Source organism: Taudactylus pleione, unplaced genomic scaffold, assembly GCF_031769625.1.
Source record: "Taudactylus pleione unplaced genomic scaffold, aTauple2 ptg000154l, whole genome shotgun sequence".
NCBI classification, from domain to species: domain Eukaryota; kingdom Metazoa; phylum Chordata; class Amphibia; order Anura; family Myobatrachidae; genus Taudactylus; species Taudactylus pleione.
In genome coordinates, this window is record NW_028284556.1 from 30,365,963 (window position 1) to 30,380,939 (window position 14,977).

Below are 14,977 nucleotides of genomic sequence, written 5' to 3' on the forward strand. Positions count from 1 at the left end.
CCTTTCACATAACCATGTTTTTATCGAGGATGTATTGCTGTCAGTTATTTTTCCCAAATTGATGACATTCTTTATTGTACATATCTTGGAAACTGAAATTAAAAACCAGACCAGGAGAGGTGTTCGTACCCACGCAGATATAAATCCATGGGATCTTAAGTCCAACTCCTTAACCACTTGGCCATCCTGGTGCGTTAGCCAAGGAGTTTATCAAAATAAGCACTATTGAAATGTTCATCTTTTTTTCAATATGCTCTGTTAACTTGTCTTTAATCATTATACAGCTTTGAGTCTAAATAACTACATAGCTCTGATTTTTGTATATTAGAATACCTATATTTCTTCTCATCTCTGAAAGTATGTTTGGTATGACCTTCTTGCTGCAGTAGTTAAAGTGTTTTTCATGACAAGTACTGATGGAATGTTCATGTTTTTTTCTATGTGGATTGTCAATTTTTAAATTACTGAAATTGATTGTATTCACCATTATTTAAAGTGTACAGCTATAACAATTGCTCTTGATTTTATAATAGAAATAGTTACTTTCTCTGTTATTTCACACGACCATGTTTTTGTTGAAAGATATACGGCTGTCAATTTTAAATTTCCCTAATTGATAACATTCTTTATTGTACATTTTTTGGAAGCTGAAATTAAAAACCACACCAGAAGGGGGGTTTGAATCCATGCAGATATAAATCCATTGGATTATAAGCCCAACACCTTAACCACTCGGCCATCCTGGTGCAGTAGCCAAAGCGTTTATCATGGTATGCACTATTGAAATGTTCATATTTTTTTCTATGTGCATTGTCAATTTTAAATTACTGAAATTGTAGGTATTAAACATTTTTAATGTGTACAACTATAACGATTGCTCTTGATTTTTTAATGGAAATAGCTGCTTTTTCTGTCCTTTCACATAACCATGTTTTTATCGAGGATGTATTGCTGTCAGTTATTTTTCCCTAATTGATGACATTCTTTATTGTACTTATCTTGGAATCTGAAATTAAAAACCATACCAGGAGTGGGGTTCGAACCCACGCAGATATAAATCCATTGGATCTTAGGTCCAACGCCTTAACCACTCGGCCATCCTGGTGCGGTACCCAAGGAGATTATCAAGATAAGCACTATTGAAATGTTCATATTTTTTTCTATGTGCATTGTCAATTTTAAATTACTGAAATTGTAGGTATTAAACATTTTTATTGTGTACAACTATAACGATTGCTCTTGATTTTATGATGGAAATAGCTGCTTTTTCCGTACTATGGAAATGTTCATCTTTTTTTTTTAAATGCACTGTTAACTTGTCTTTAATCATTATACAGCTTTGAGTCTAAATAACTTCATAGCTCTGATTTTTGTATATTAGAATACCTATATTTCTTCTCATCTCTGAAAGTATGTTTGGTATGACCTTCCTGCTGCAGTAGTTAAAGTGTTTTTCATGACAAGTACTGATGGAATGTTCATGTTTTTTTCTATGTGGATTGTCAATTTTTAAAGTACTGAAATTGTTTGTATTCACCATTTTTTAAAGTGTACAGCTATAATGATTGCTCTTGATTTTATAATAGAAATAGTTACTTTCTCTGTAATTTCACACGACCATGTTTTTCTGGAAAGATATACGGCTGTCAATTTTAAATTTCCCTAATTGATAACATTCTTTATTGTACATTTTTTGGAAGCTGAAAATAAAAACCACACCAGAAGAGGGGTTTGAATCCATGCAGATATAAATCCATTGGATTATAAGCCCAACACCTTAACCACTCGGCCATCCTGGTGTAGTAGCCAAAGCGTTTATCATGATATGCACTATTGAAATGTTCATATTTTTTTCTATGTGCATTGTCAATTTTAAATTACTGAAATTGTAGGTATTAAACATTTTTATTGTGTACAACTATAACGATTGCTCTTGATTTTATGATGGAAATAGCTGTTTTTTCTGTACTATGGAAATGTTCATCTTTTTTTTAAAATGCACTGTTAACTTGTCTTTAATCATTATACAGCTTTGAGTCTAAATAACTTCATAGCTCTGATTTTTGTATATTAGAATACCTATATTTCTTCTCATCTCTGAAAGTATGTTTGGTATGACCTTCCTGCTGCAGTAGTTAAAGTGTTTTTCATGACAAGTACTGATGGAAAGTTCATGTTTTTTTCTATGTGGATTGTCAATTTTTAAAGTACTGAAATTGTTTGTATTCACCATTTTTTAAAGTGTACAGCTATAATGATTGCTCTTGATTTTATAATAGAAATAGTTACTTTCTCTGTAATTTCACACGACCATGTTTTTGTTGAAAGATGCAGTCAATTTTAAATTTCCCTAATTGATAACATTCTTTATGTACATTTTTTGGAAGCTGAAATTAAAAACCACACCAGAAGGGGGGTTTGAATCCATGCAGATATAAATCCATTGGATAATAAGCCCAACACCTTAACCACTCGGCCACCCTGGTGCAGTAGCCAAAGCGTTTATCATGATATGCACTATTGAAATGTTCATATTTTTTTTTATGTGCATTGTCAATTTTAAATTACTGAAATTGTAGGTATTAAACATTTTTATTGTGTACAACTATAACGATTGCTCTTGATTTTTTAATGGAAATAGCTGCTTTTTCTGTCCTTTCACATAACCATGTTTTTATCGAGGATGTATTGCTGTCAGTTATTTTTCCCAAATTGATGACATTCTTTATTGTACATATCTTGGAAACTGAAATTAAAAACCATACCAGAAGAGGTGTTCGAACCCACGCAGATATAAATCCATGGGATCTTAAGTCCAACTCCTTAACCACTTGGCCATCCTGGTGCGTTAGCCAAGGAGTTTATCAAAATAAGCACTATTGAAATGTTCATCTTTTTTTCAATATGCTCTGTTAACTTGTCTTTAATCATTATACAGCTTTGAGTCTAAATAACTACATAGCTCTGATTTTTGTATATTAGAATACCTATATTTCTTCTCATCTCTGAAAGTATGTTTGGTATGACCTTCTTGCTGCAGTAGTTAAAGTGTTTTTCATGACAAGTACTGATGGAATGTTCATGTTTTTTTCTATGTGGATTGTCAATTTTTAAATTACTGAAATTGATTGTATTCACCATTATTTAAAGTGTACAGCTATAACAATTGCTCTTGATTTTATAATAGAAATAGTTACTTTCTCTGTTATTTCACACGACCATGTTTTTGTTGAAATATATACGGCTGTCAATTTTAAATTTCCCTAATTGATAACATTCTTTATTGTACATTTTTTGGAAGCTGAAATTAAAAGCCACACCAGAAGAGGGGTTTGAATCCATGCAGATATAAATCCATTGGATTATAAGCCCAACACCTTAACCACTTGGCCATCCTGGTGCAGTAGCCAAAGCGTTAATCATGGTATGCATTATTGAAATGTTCATATTTTTTTCTATGTGCATTGTCAAGTTTAAATTACTGAAATTGTAGGTATTAAACATTTTTAATGTGTACAACTATAACGATTGCTCTTGATTTTTTAATGGAAATAGCTGCTTTTTCTGTCCTTTCACATAACCATGTTTTTATCGAGGATGTACTGCTGTCAGTTATTTTTCCCTAATTGATGACATTCTTTATTGTACATATCTTGGAAACTGAAATTAAAAACCATACCAGGAGAGGGGTTCGAACCCACGCAGATATAAATCCATGGGATTTTAAGTCCAACTCCTTAACCACTCAGCCATCCTGGTGCGTTAGCCAAGGAGTTTATCAAAATAAGCACTATTGAAATGTTCATCTTTTTTTTAAAATGCACTGTTAACTTGTCTTTAATCATTATACAGCTTTGAGTCTAAATAACTTCATAGCTCTGATTTTTGTATATTAGAATACCTATATTTCTTCTCATCTCTGAAAGTATGTTTGGTATGACCTTCCTGCTGCAGTAGTTAAAGTGTTTTTCATGACAAGTACTGATGGAATGTTCATGTTTTTTTCTATGTGGATTGTCAATTTTTAAAGTACTGAAATTGTTTGTATTCACCATTTTTTAAAGTGTACAGCTATAATGATTGCTCTTGATTTTATAATAGAAATAGTTACTTTCTCTGTAATTTCACACGACCATGTTTTTCTGGAAAGATATACGGCTGTCAATTTTAAATTTCCCTAATTGATAACATTCTTTATTGTACATTTTTTGGAAGCTGAAAATAAAAACCACACCAGAAGAGGGGTTTGAATCCATGCAGATATAAATCCATTGGATTATAAGCCCAACACCTTAACCACTCGGCCATCCTGGTGTAGTAGCCAAAGCGTTTATCATGATATGCACTATTGAAATGTTCATATTTTTTTCTATGTGCATTGTCAATTTTAAATTACTGAAATTGTAGGTATTAAACATTTTTATTGTGTACAACTATAACGATTGCTCTTGATTTTATGATGGAAATAGCTGTTTTTTCTGTACTATGGAAATGTTCATCTTTTTTTTAAAATGCACTGTTAACTTGTCTTTAATCATTATACAGCTTTGAGTCTAAATAACTTCATAGCTCTGATTTTTGTATATTAGAATACCTATATTTCTTCTCATCTCTGAAAGTATGTTTGGTATGACCTTCCTGCTGCAGTAGTTAAAGTGTTTTTCATGACAAGTACTGATGGAATGTTCATGTTTTTTTCTATGTGGATTGTCAATTTTTAAAGTACTGAAATTGTTTGTATTCACCATTTTTTAAAGTGTACAGCTATAATGATTGCTCTTGATTTTATAATAGAAATAGTTACTTTCTCTGTAATTTCACACGACCATGTTTTTGTTGAAAGATGCAGTCAATTTTAAATTTCCCTAATTGATAACATTCTTTATGTACATTTTTTGGAAGCTGAAATTAAAAACCACACCAGAAGGGGGGTTTGAATCCATGCAGATATAAATCCATTGGATTATAAGCCCAACACCTTAACCATTCGGCCATCCTGGTGCAGTAGCCAAAGCGTTTATCATGATATGCACTATTGAAATGTTCATATTTTTTTTTATGTGCATTGTCAATTTTAAATTACTGAAATTGTAGGTATTAAACATTTTTATTGTGTACAACTATAACGATTGCTCTTGATTTTTTAATGGAAATAGCTGCTTTTTCTGTCCTTTCACATAACCATGTTTTTATCGAGGATGTATTGCTGTCAGTTATTTTTCCCAAATTGATGACATTCTTTATTGTACATATCTTGGAAACTGAAATTAAAAACCATACCAGAAGAGGTGTTCGAACCCACGCAGATATAAATCCATGGGATCTTAAGTCCAACTCCTTAACCACTTGGCCATCCTGGTGCGTTAGCCAAGGAGTTTATTAAAATAAGCACTATTGAAATGTTCATCTTTTTTTCAATATGCTCTGTTAACTTGTCTTTAATCATTATACAGCTTTGAGTCTAAATAACTACATAGCTCTGATTTTTGTATATTAGAATACCTATATTTCTTCTCATCTCTGAAAGTATGTTTGGTATGACCTTCTTGCTGCAGTAGTTAAAGTGTTTTTCATGACAAGTACTGATGGAATGTTCATGTTTTTTTCTATGTGGATTGTCAATTTTTAAATTACTGAAATTGATTGTATTCACCATTATTTAAAGTGTACAGCTATAACAATTGCTCTTGATTTTATAATAGAAATAGTTACTTTCTCTGTTATTTCACACGACCATGTTTTTGTTGAAATATATACGGCTGTCAATTTTAAATTTCCCTAATTGATAACATTCTTTATTGTACATTTTTTGGAAGCTGAAATTAAAAGCCACACCAGAAGAGGGGTTTGAATCCATGCAGATATAAATCCATTGGATTATAAGCCCAACACCTTAACCACTTGGCCATCCTGGTGCAGTAGCCAAAGCGTTAATCATGGTATGCATTATTGAAATGTTCATATTTTATTCTATGTGCATTGTCAAGTTTAAATTACTGAAATTGTAGGTATTAAACATTTTTAATGTGTACAACTATAACGATTGCTCTTGATTTTTTAATGGACATAGCTGCTTTTTCTGTCCTTTCACATAACCATGTTTTTATCGAGGATGTATTGCTGTCAGTTATTTTTCCCTAATTGATGACATTCTTTATTGTACATATCTTGGAAACTGAAATTAAAAACCATACCAGGAGAGGGGTTCGAACCCACGCAGATATAAATCCATGGGATCTTAAGTCCAACTCCTTAACCACTCAGCCATCCTGGTGCGCTAGCCAAGGAGTTTATCAAAATAAGCACTATTGAAATGTTCATCTTTTTTTCAATATGCTCTGTTAACTTGTCTTTAATCATTATACAGCTTTGAGTCTAAATAACTACATAGCTCTGATTTTTGTATATTAGAATACCTATATTTCTTCTCATCTCTGAAAGTATGTTTGGTATGACCTTCCTGCTGCAGTAGTTAAAGTGTTTTTCATGACAAGTACTGATGGAATGTTCATGTTTTTTTCTATGTGGATTGTCAATTTTTAAATTACTGAAATTGATTGTATTCACCATTTTTTAAAGTGTACAGCTACAACGATTGCTCTTGATTTTATAATAGAAATAGTTACTTTCTCTGTTATTTCACACGACCATGTTTTTGTTGAAAGATATACGGCTGTCAATTTTAAATTTCCCTAATTGATAACATTCTTTATTGTACATTTTTTGGAAGCTGAAATTAAAAACCACACCAGAAGGGGGGTTTGAATCCATGCAGATATAAATCCATTGGATTATAAGACCAACACCTTAACCACCTGGTGCAGTAGCCAAAGCGTTTATCATGGTATGCACTATTGAAATGTTCATATTTTTTTCTATGTGCATTGTCAATTTTAAATTACTGAAATTTAGGTATTAAACATTTTTAATGTGTACAACTATAACGATTGCTCTTGATTTTTTTATGGAAATAGCTGCTTTTTCTGTCCTTTCACATAACCATGTTTTTTTCGAGGATGTATTGCTGTCAGTTATTTTTCCCTAATTGATGACATTCTTTATTGTACATATCTTGGAAGCTGAAATTAAAATCCATACCAGGAGTGGGGTTCGAACCCACCCGGATATAAATCCATTGGATCTTAAGTCCAACGCCTTAACCACTCGGCAATCCTGGTGCGGTAGCCAAGGAGTTTATCAAGATAAGCACTATTGAAATGTTCATCTTTTTTTCATCATGCTCTGTTAACTTGTCTTTAATCATTATACAGCTTTGAGTCTAAATAACTACATAGCTCTGATTTTTGTATATTAGAATACCTATATTTCTTCTCATCTCTGAAAGTATGTTTGGTATGACCTTCCTGCTGCAGTAGTTAAAGTGTTTTTCATGACAAGTACTGATGGAATGTTCAAGTTTTTTTCTATGTGGATTGTCAATTTTTAAATTACTGAAATTGATTGTATTCACCATTTTTTAAACTGTACAGCTATAATGATTGCTCTTGATTTTATAATAGAAATAGTTACTTTCTCTGTAATTTCACATGACCATGTTTTTGTTGAAAGATATACGGCTGTCAATTTTAAATTTCCCTAATTGATAACATTCTTTATTGTACATTTTTTGGAAGCTGAAATTAAAAACCACACCAGAAGGGGGGTTTGAATCCATGCAGATATAAATCCATTGGATTATAAGCCCAACACCTTAACCACTCGGCCATCCTAGGCAAGTAGCCAAAGCGTTTATCATGATATGTACTATTGAAATGTTCATATTTTTTTCTATGTGCATTGTCAATTTTAAATTACTGAAATTGTAGGTATTAAACATTTTTAATGTGTACAACTATAACGATTGCTCTTGATTTTTTAATGGAAATAGCTGCTTTTTCTGTCCTTTCACATAACCATGTTTTTATCGAGGATGTATTGCTGTCAGTTATTTTTCTCTAATTGATGACATTCTTTATTGTACATATCTTGGAAGCTGAAATTATAAACCATACCAGGAGTGGGGTTCGAACCCACACGCATATAAATCCATTGGATCTTAAGTCCTACACCCTAACTACTCGGCCATCCTGGTGCGGTAGCCAAGGAGTTTATCAAGATAAGCACTATTGAAATGTTCATCTTTTTTTCAACATGCTCTGTTAACTTGTCTTTAATCATTATACAACTTTGAGTCTAAATAACTACATAGCTCTGATTTTTGTATATTAGAATACCTATATTTCTTCTCATCTCTGAAAGTATGTTTGGTATGACCTTCCTGCTGCAGTAGTTAAAGTGTTTTTCATGACAAGTACTGATGGAATGTTCATGTTTTTTTCTATGTGGATTGTCAATTTTTAAATTACTGAAATTGATTGTATTCACCATTTTTTAAACTGTACAGCTATAACGATTGCTCTTGATTTTATAATAGAAATAGTTACTTTCTCTGTAATTTCACACGACCATGTTTTTGTTGAAAGATATACGGCTGTCAATTTTAAATTTCCCTAATTGATAACATTCTTTATTGTACATTTTTTGGAAGCTGAAATTAAAAACCACACCAGAAGGGGGGTTTGAATCCATGCAGATATAAATCCATTGGATTATAAGCCCAACACCTTAACCACTCGGCCATCCTGGTGCGGTAGCCATGAAGTTTATCAAGATAAGCACTATTGAAATGTTCATCTTTTTTTCATCATGCTCTGTTAACTTGTCTTTAATCATTATACAGCTTTGAGTCTAAATAACTATATAGCTCTGATTTTTGTATATTAGAATACCTATATTTCTTCTCATCTCTGAAAGTATGTTTGGTATGACCTTCTTGCTGCAGTAGTTAAAGTGTTTTTCATGACAAGTACTGATGGAATGTTCATGTTTTTTTCTATGTGGATTGTCAATTTTTAAAGTACTGAAATTGTTTGTATTCACCATTTTTTAAAGTGTACAGCTATAATGATTGCTCTTGATTTTATAATAGAAATAGTTACTTTCTCTGTAATTTCACACAACCATGTTTTTGTTGAAAGATATACGGCTGTCAATTTTAAATTTCCCTAATTGATAACATTCTTTATTGTACATTTTTTGGAAGCTGAAATTAAAAACCACACCAGAAGGGGGGTTTGAATCCATGCAGATATAAATCCATTGGATTATAAGCCCAACACCTTAACCACTCGGCCATCCTGGTGCGGTAGCCAAGGAGTTTATCAAGATAAGCACTATTGAAATGTTCATCTTTTTTTCATCATGCTCTGTTAACTTGTCTTTAATCATTATACAGCTTTGAGTCTAAATAACTATATAGCTCTGATTTTTGTATATTAGAATACCTATATTTCTTCTCATCTCTGAAAGTATGTTTGGTATGACCTTCTTGCTGCAGTAGTTAAAGTGTTTTTCATGACAAGTACTGATGGAATGTTCATGTTTTTTTCTATGTGGATTGTCAATTTTTAAAGTACTGAAATTGTTTGTATTCACCATTTTTTAAAGTGTACAGCTATAATGATTGCTCTTGATTTTATAATAGAAATAGTTACTTTCTCTGTAATTTCACACAACCATGTTTTTGTTGAAAGATATACGGCTGTCAATTTTAAATTTCCCTAATTGATAACATTCTTTATTGTACATTTTTTGGAAGCTGAAATTAAAAACCACACCAGAAGGGGGGTTTGAATCCATGCAGATATAAATCCATTGGATTATAAGACCAAAACCTTAACCACTCGGCCATCCTAGGCAAGTAGCCAAAGCGTTTATCATGATATGCACTATTGAAATGTTCATATTTTTTTCTATGTGCAATGTCAATTTTAAATTACTGAAATTGTAGGTATTAAACATTTTTAATGTGTACAACTATAACGATTGCTCTTTATTTTATGTTGGAAATAGCTGCTTTTTCTGTACTATTGAAATGTTCATCTTTTTTTCAAAATGCACTGTCAACTTGTCTTTAATCATTATACAGCTTTGAGTCTAAATATCTACATAGCTCTGATTTTTGTATATTAGAATACCTATATTTCTTCTCATCTCTGAAAGTATGTTTGGTATGACCTTCCTGCTGCAGTAGTTAAAGTGTTTTTCATGACAAGTACTGATGGAATGTTCATGTTTTTTTCTATGTGGATTGTCAATTTTTAAAGTACTGAAATTGTTTGTATTCACCATTTTTTAAAGTGTACAGCTATAATGATTGCTCTTGATTTTATAATAGAAATAGTTACTTTCTCTGTAATTTCACACGACCATGTTTTTCTTGAAAGATATACGGCTGTCAATTTTAAATTTCCCTAATTGGTAACATTCTTTATTGTACATTTTTTGGAAGCTGAAATTAAAAACCACACCAGAAGAGGGGTTTGAATCCATGCAGATATAAATCCATTGGATTATAAGCCCAACACCTTAACCACTCGGCCATCCTGGTGTAGTAGCCAAAGCGTTTATCATGATATGCACTATTGAAATGTTCATATTTTTTTCTATGTGCATTGTCAATTTTAAATTACTGAAATTGTAGGTATTAAACATTTTTATTGTGTTCAACTATAACGATTGCTCTTGATTTTATGATGGAAATAGCTGCTTCTTCTGTACTATGGAAATGTTCATCTTTTTTTTAAAATGCACTGTTAACTTGTCTTTAATCATTATACAGCTTTGAGTCTAAATAACTTCATAGCTCTGATTTTTGTATATTAGAATACCTATATTTCTTCTCATCTCTGAAAGTATGTTTGGTATGACCTTCCTGCTGCAGTAGTTAAAGTGTTTTTCATGACAAGTACTGATGGAATGTTCATGTTTTTTTCTATGTGGATTGTCAATTTTTAAAGTACTGAAATTGTTTGTATTCACCATTTTTTAAAGTGTACAGCTATAATGATTGCTCTTGATTTTATAATAGAAATAGTTACTTTCTCTGTAATTTCACACGACCATGTTTTTGTTGAAAGATGCAGTCAATTTTAAATTTCCCTAATTGATAACATTCTTTATGTACATTTTTTGGAAGCTGAAATTAAAAACCACACCAGAAGGGGGGTTTGAATCCATGCAGATATAAATCCATTGGATAATAAGCCCAACACCTTAACCACTCGGCCATCCTGGTGCAGTAGCCAAAGCGTTTATCATGATATGCAGTATTGAAATGTTCATATTTTTTTCTATATGCATTGTCAATTTTAAATTACTGAAATTGTAGGTATTAAACATTTTTATTGTGTACAACTATAACGATTGCTCTTGATTTTTTAATGGAAATAGCTGCTTTTTCTGTCCTTTCACATAACCATGTTTTTATCGAGGATGTATTGCTGTCAGTTATTTTTCCCTAATTGATGACATTCTTTATTGTACATATCTTGGAAACTGAAATTAAAAACCATACCAGGAGAGGGGTTCGAACCCACGCAGATATAAATCCATGGGATCTTAAATCCAACTCCTTAACCACTCAGCCATCATGGTGCGCTAGCCAAGGAGTTTATCAAAATAAGCACTATTGAAATGTTCATCTTTTTTTCAATATGCTCTGTTAACTTGTCTTTAATCATTATACAGCTTTGAGTCTAAATAACTACATAGCTCTGATTTTTGTATATTAGAATACCTATATTTCTTCTCATCTCTGAAAGTATGTTTGGTATGACCTTCCTGCTGCAGTAGTTAAAGTGTTTTTCATGACAAGTACTGATGGAATGTTCATGTTTTTTTCTATGTGGATTGTCAATTTTTAAATTACTGAAATTGATTGTATTCACCATTTTTTAAAGTGTACAGCTATAACGATTGCTCTTGATTTTATAATAGAAATAGTTACTTTCTCTGTTATTTCACACGACCATGTTTTTGTTGAAAGATATACGGCTGTCAATTTTAAATTTCCCTAATTGATAACATTCTTTATTGTACATTTTTTGGAAGCTGAAATTACAAACCACACCAGAAGGGGGGTTTGAATCCATGCAGATATAAATCCATTGGATTATAAGACCAACACCTTAACCACCTGGTGCAGTAGCCAAAGCGTTTATCATGGTATGCACTATTGAAATGTTCATATTTTTTTCTATGTGCATTGTCAATTTTAAATTACTGAAATTGTAGGTATTAAACATTTTTAATGTGTACAACTATAACGATTGCTCTTGATTTTTTAATGGAAATAGCAGCTTTTTCTGTCCTTTCACATAACCATGTTTTTATCGAGGATGTATTGCTGTCAGTTATTTTTCCCTAATTGATGACATTCTTTATTGTACATATCTTGGAAGCTGAAATTAAAAACCATACCAGGAGTGAGGTTCGAACCCACGCGGATATAAATCCATTGGATCTTAAGTCCAACGCCTTAACCACTCGGCCATCCTGGTGCGGTAGCCAAGGAGATTATCAAGATAAGCACTATTGAAATGTACCTCTTTTTTTCATCATGCTCTGTTAACTTGTCTTTAATCATTATACAGGTTTCAGTCTAAATAACTACATAGCTCTGATTTTTGTATATTAGAATACCTATATTTCTTCTCATCTCTGAAAGTATGTTTGGTATGAGCTTCCTGCTGCAGTAGTTAAAGTGTTTTTCATGACAAGTACTGATGGAATGTTGAAGTTTTTTTCTATGTGGATTGTCAATTTTTAAATTACTGAAATTGATTGTATTCACCATTTTTTAAACTGTACAGCTATAATGATTGCTCTTGATTTTATAATAGAAATAGTTACTTTCTCTGTAATTTCACATGACCATGTCTTTGTTGAAAGATATACGGCTGTCAATTTTAAATTTCCCTAATTGATAACATTCTTTATTGTACATTTTTTGGAAGCTGAAATTAAAAACCACACCAGAAGGGGGGTTTGAATCCATGCAGAAATAAATCCATTGGATTATAAACCCAACACCTTAACCACTCGGCCATCCCGGTGCGGTAGCCAAGGAGTTTATCAAGATAAGCACTATTGAAATGTTCATCTTTTTTTCATCATGCTCTGTTAACTTGTCTTTAATCATTATACAGCTTTGAGTCTAAATAACTATATAGCTCTGATTTTTGTATATTAGAATACCTATATTTCTTCTCATCTCTGAAAGTATGTTTGGTATGACCTTCTTGCTGCAGTAGTTAAAGTGTTTTTCATGACAAGTACTGATGGAATGTTCATGTTTTTTTCTATGTGGATTGTCAATTTTTAAAGTACTGAAATTGTTTGTATTCACCATTTTTTAAAGTGTACAGCTATAATGATTGCTCTTGATTTTATAATAGAAATAGTTACTTTCTCTGTAATTTCACACGACCATGTTTTTCTTGAAAGATATACGGCTGTCAATTTTAAATTTCCCTAATTGGTAACATTCTTTATTGTACATTTTTTGGAAGCTGAAATTAAAAACCACACCAGAAGAGGGGTTTGAATCCATGCAGATATAAATCCATTGGACTATAAGCCCAACACCTTAACCACTCAGCCATCCTGGTGTAGTAGCCAAAGCGTTTATCATGATATGCACTATTGAAATGTTCATATTTTTTTCTATGTGCATTGTCAATTTTAAATTACTGAAATTGTAGGTATTAAACATTTTTATTGTGTTCAACTATAACGATTGCTCTTGATTTTATGATGGAAATAGCTGCTTTTTCTGTACTATGGAAATGTTCATCTTTTTTTTAAAATGCACTGTCAACTTGTCTTTAATCATTATACAGCTTTGAGTCTAAATATCTACATAGCTCTGATTTTTGTATATTAGAATACCTATATTTCTTCTCATCTCTGAAAGTATGTTTGGTATGACCTTCCTGCTGCAGTAGTTAAAGTGTTTTTCATGACAAGTACTGATGGAATGTTCATGTTTTTTTCTATGTGGATTGTCAATTTTTAAAGTACTGAAATTGTTTGTATTCACCATTTTTTAAAGTGTACAGCTATAATGATTGCTCTTGATTTTATAATAGAAATAGTTACTTTCTCTGTAATTTCACACGACCATGTATTTCTTGAAAGATATACGGCTGTCAATTTTAAATTTCCCTAATTGGTAACATTCTTTATTGTACATTTTTTGGAAGCTGAAATTAAAAACCACACCAGAAGAGGGGTTTGAATCCATGCAGATATAAATCCATTGGATTATAAGCCCAACACCTTAACCACTTGGCCATCCTGGTGTAGTAGCCAAAGCGTTTATCATGATATGCACTATTGAAATGTTCATATTTTTTTCTATGTGCATTGTCAATTTTAAATTACTGAAATTGTAGGTATTAAACATTTTTATTGTGTTCAACTATAACGATTGCTCTTGATTTTATGATGGAAATAGCTGCTTTTTCTGTACTATGGAAATGTTCATCTTTTTTTTAAAATGCACTGTTAACTTGTCTTTAATCATTATACAGCTTTGAGTCTAAATAACTTCATAGCTCTGATTTTTGTATATTAGAATACCTATATTTCTTCTCATCTCTGAAAGTATGTTTGGTATGACCTTCCTGCTGCAGTAGTTAAAGTGTTTTTCATGACAAGTACTGATGGAATGTTCATGTTTTTTTCTATGTGGATTGTCAATTTTTAAAGTACTGAAATTGTTTGTATTCACCATTTTTTAAAGTGTACAGCTATAATGATTGCTCTTGATTTTATAATAGAAATAGTTACTTTCTCTGTAATTTCACACGACCATGTTTTTGTTGAAAGATGCAGTCAATTTTAAATTTCCCTAATTGATAACATTCTTTATGTACATTTTTTGGAAGCTGAAATTAAAAACCACACCAGAAGGGGGGTTTGAATCCATGCAGATATAAATCCATTGGATAATAAGCCCAACACCTTAACCACTCGGCCATCCTGGTGCAGTAGCCAAAGCGTTTATCATGATATGCACTATTGAAATGTTCATATTTTTTTCTATGTGCATTGTCAATTTTAACTTACTGAA

The 14,977-nt window shown here is 31.7% G+C and overlaps 5 non-coding genes across 5 annotated transcripts; all 5 read right to left on the reverse strand.

Moving 5' to 3' along the window:
• Nucleotides 1-1,022: 1,022 nt before the first annotated feature.
• TRNAL-UAA (transfer RNA leucine (anticodon UAA)) lies at nucleotides 1,023-1,105 on the reverse strand. Its single transcript has one exon. It is a non-coding gene; the product is annotated as a tRNA-Leu (tRNA).
• A 2,571-nt stretch (nucleotides 1,106-3,676) lies between these two features.
• Nucleotides 3,677-3,759, reverse strand: TRNAL-UAA (transfer RNA leucine (anticodon UAA)). The gene has a single exon. It is a non-coding gene; the product is annotated as a tRNA-Leu (tRNA).
• A 2,432-nt stretch (nucleotides 3,760-6,191) lies between these two features.
• TRNAL-UAA (transfer RNA leucine (anticodon UAA)) lies at nucleotides 6,192-6,274 on the reverse strand. Its single transcript has one exon. It is a non-coding gene; the product is annotated as a tRNA-Leu (tRNA).
• Nucleotides 6,275-7,095: 821 nt separating this feature from the next.
• On the reverse strand, nucleotides 7,096-7,178 carry TRNAL-UAA (transfer RNA leucine (anticodon UAA)). The gene has a single exon. It is a non-coding gene; the product is annotated as a tRNA-Leu (tRNA).
• A 5,140-nt stretch (nucleotides 7,179-12,318) lies between these two features.
• Nucleotides 12,319-12,401, reverse strand: TRNAL-UAA (transfer RNA leucine (anticodon UAA)). The gene has a single exon. It is a non-coding gene; the product is annotated as a tRNA-Leu (tRNA).
• Nucleotides 12,402-14,977: the final 2,576 nt, after the last annotated feature.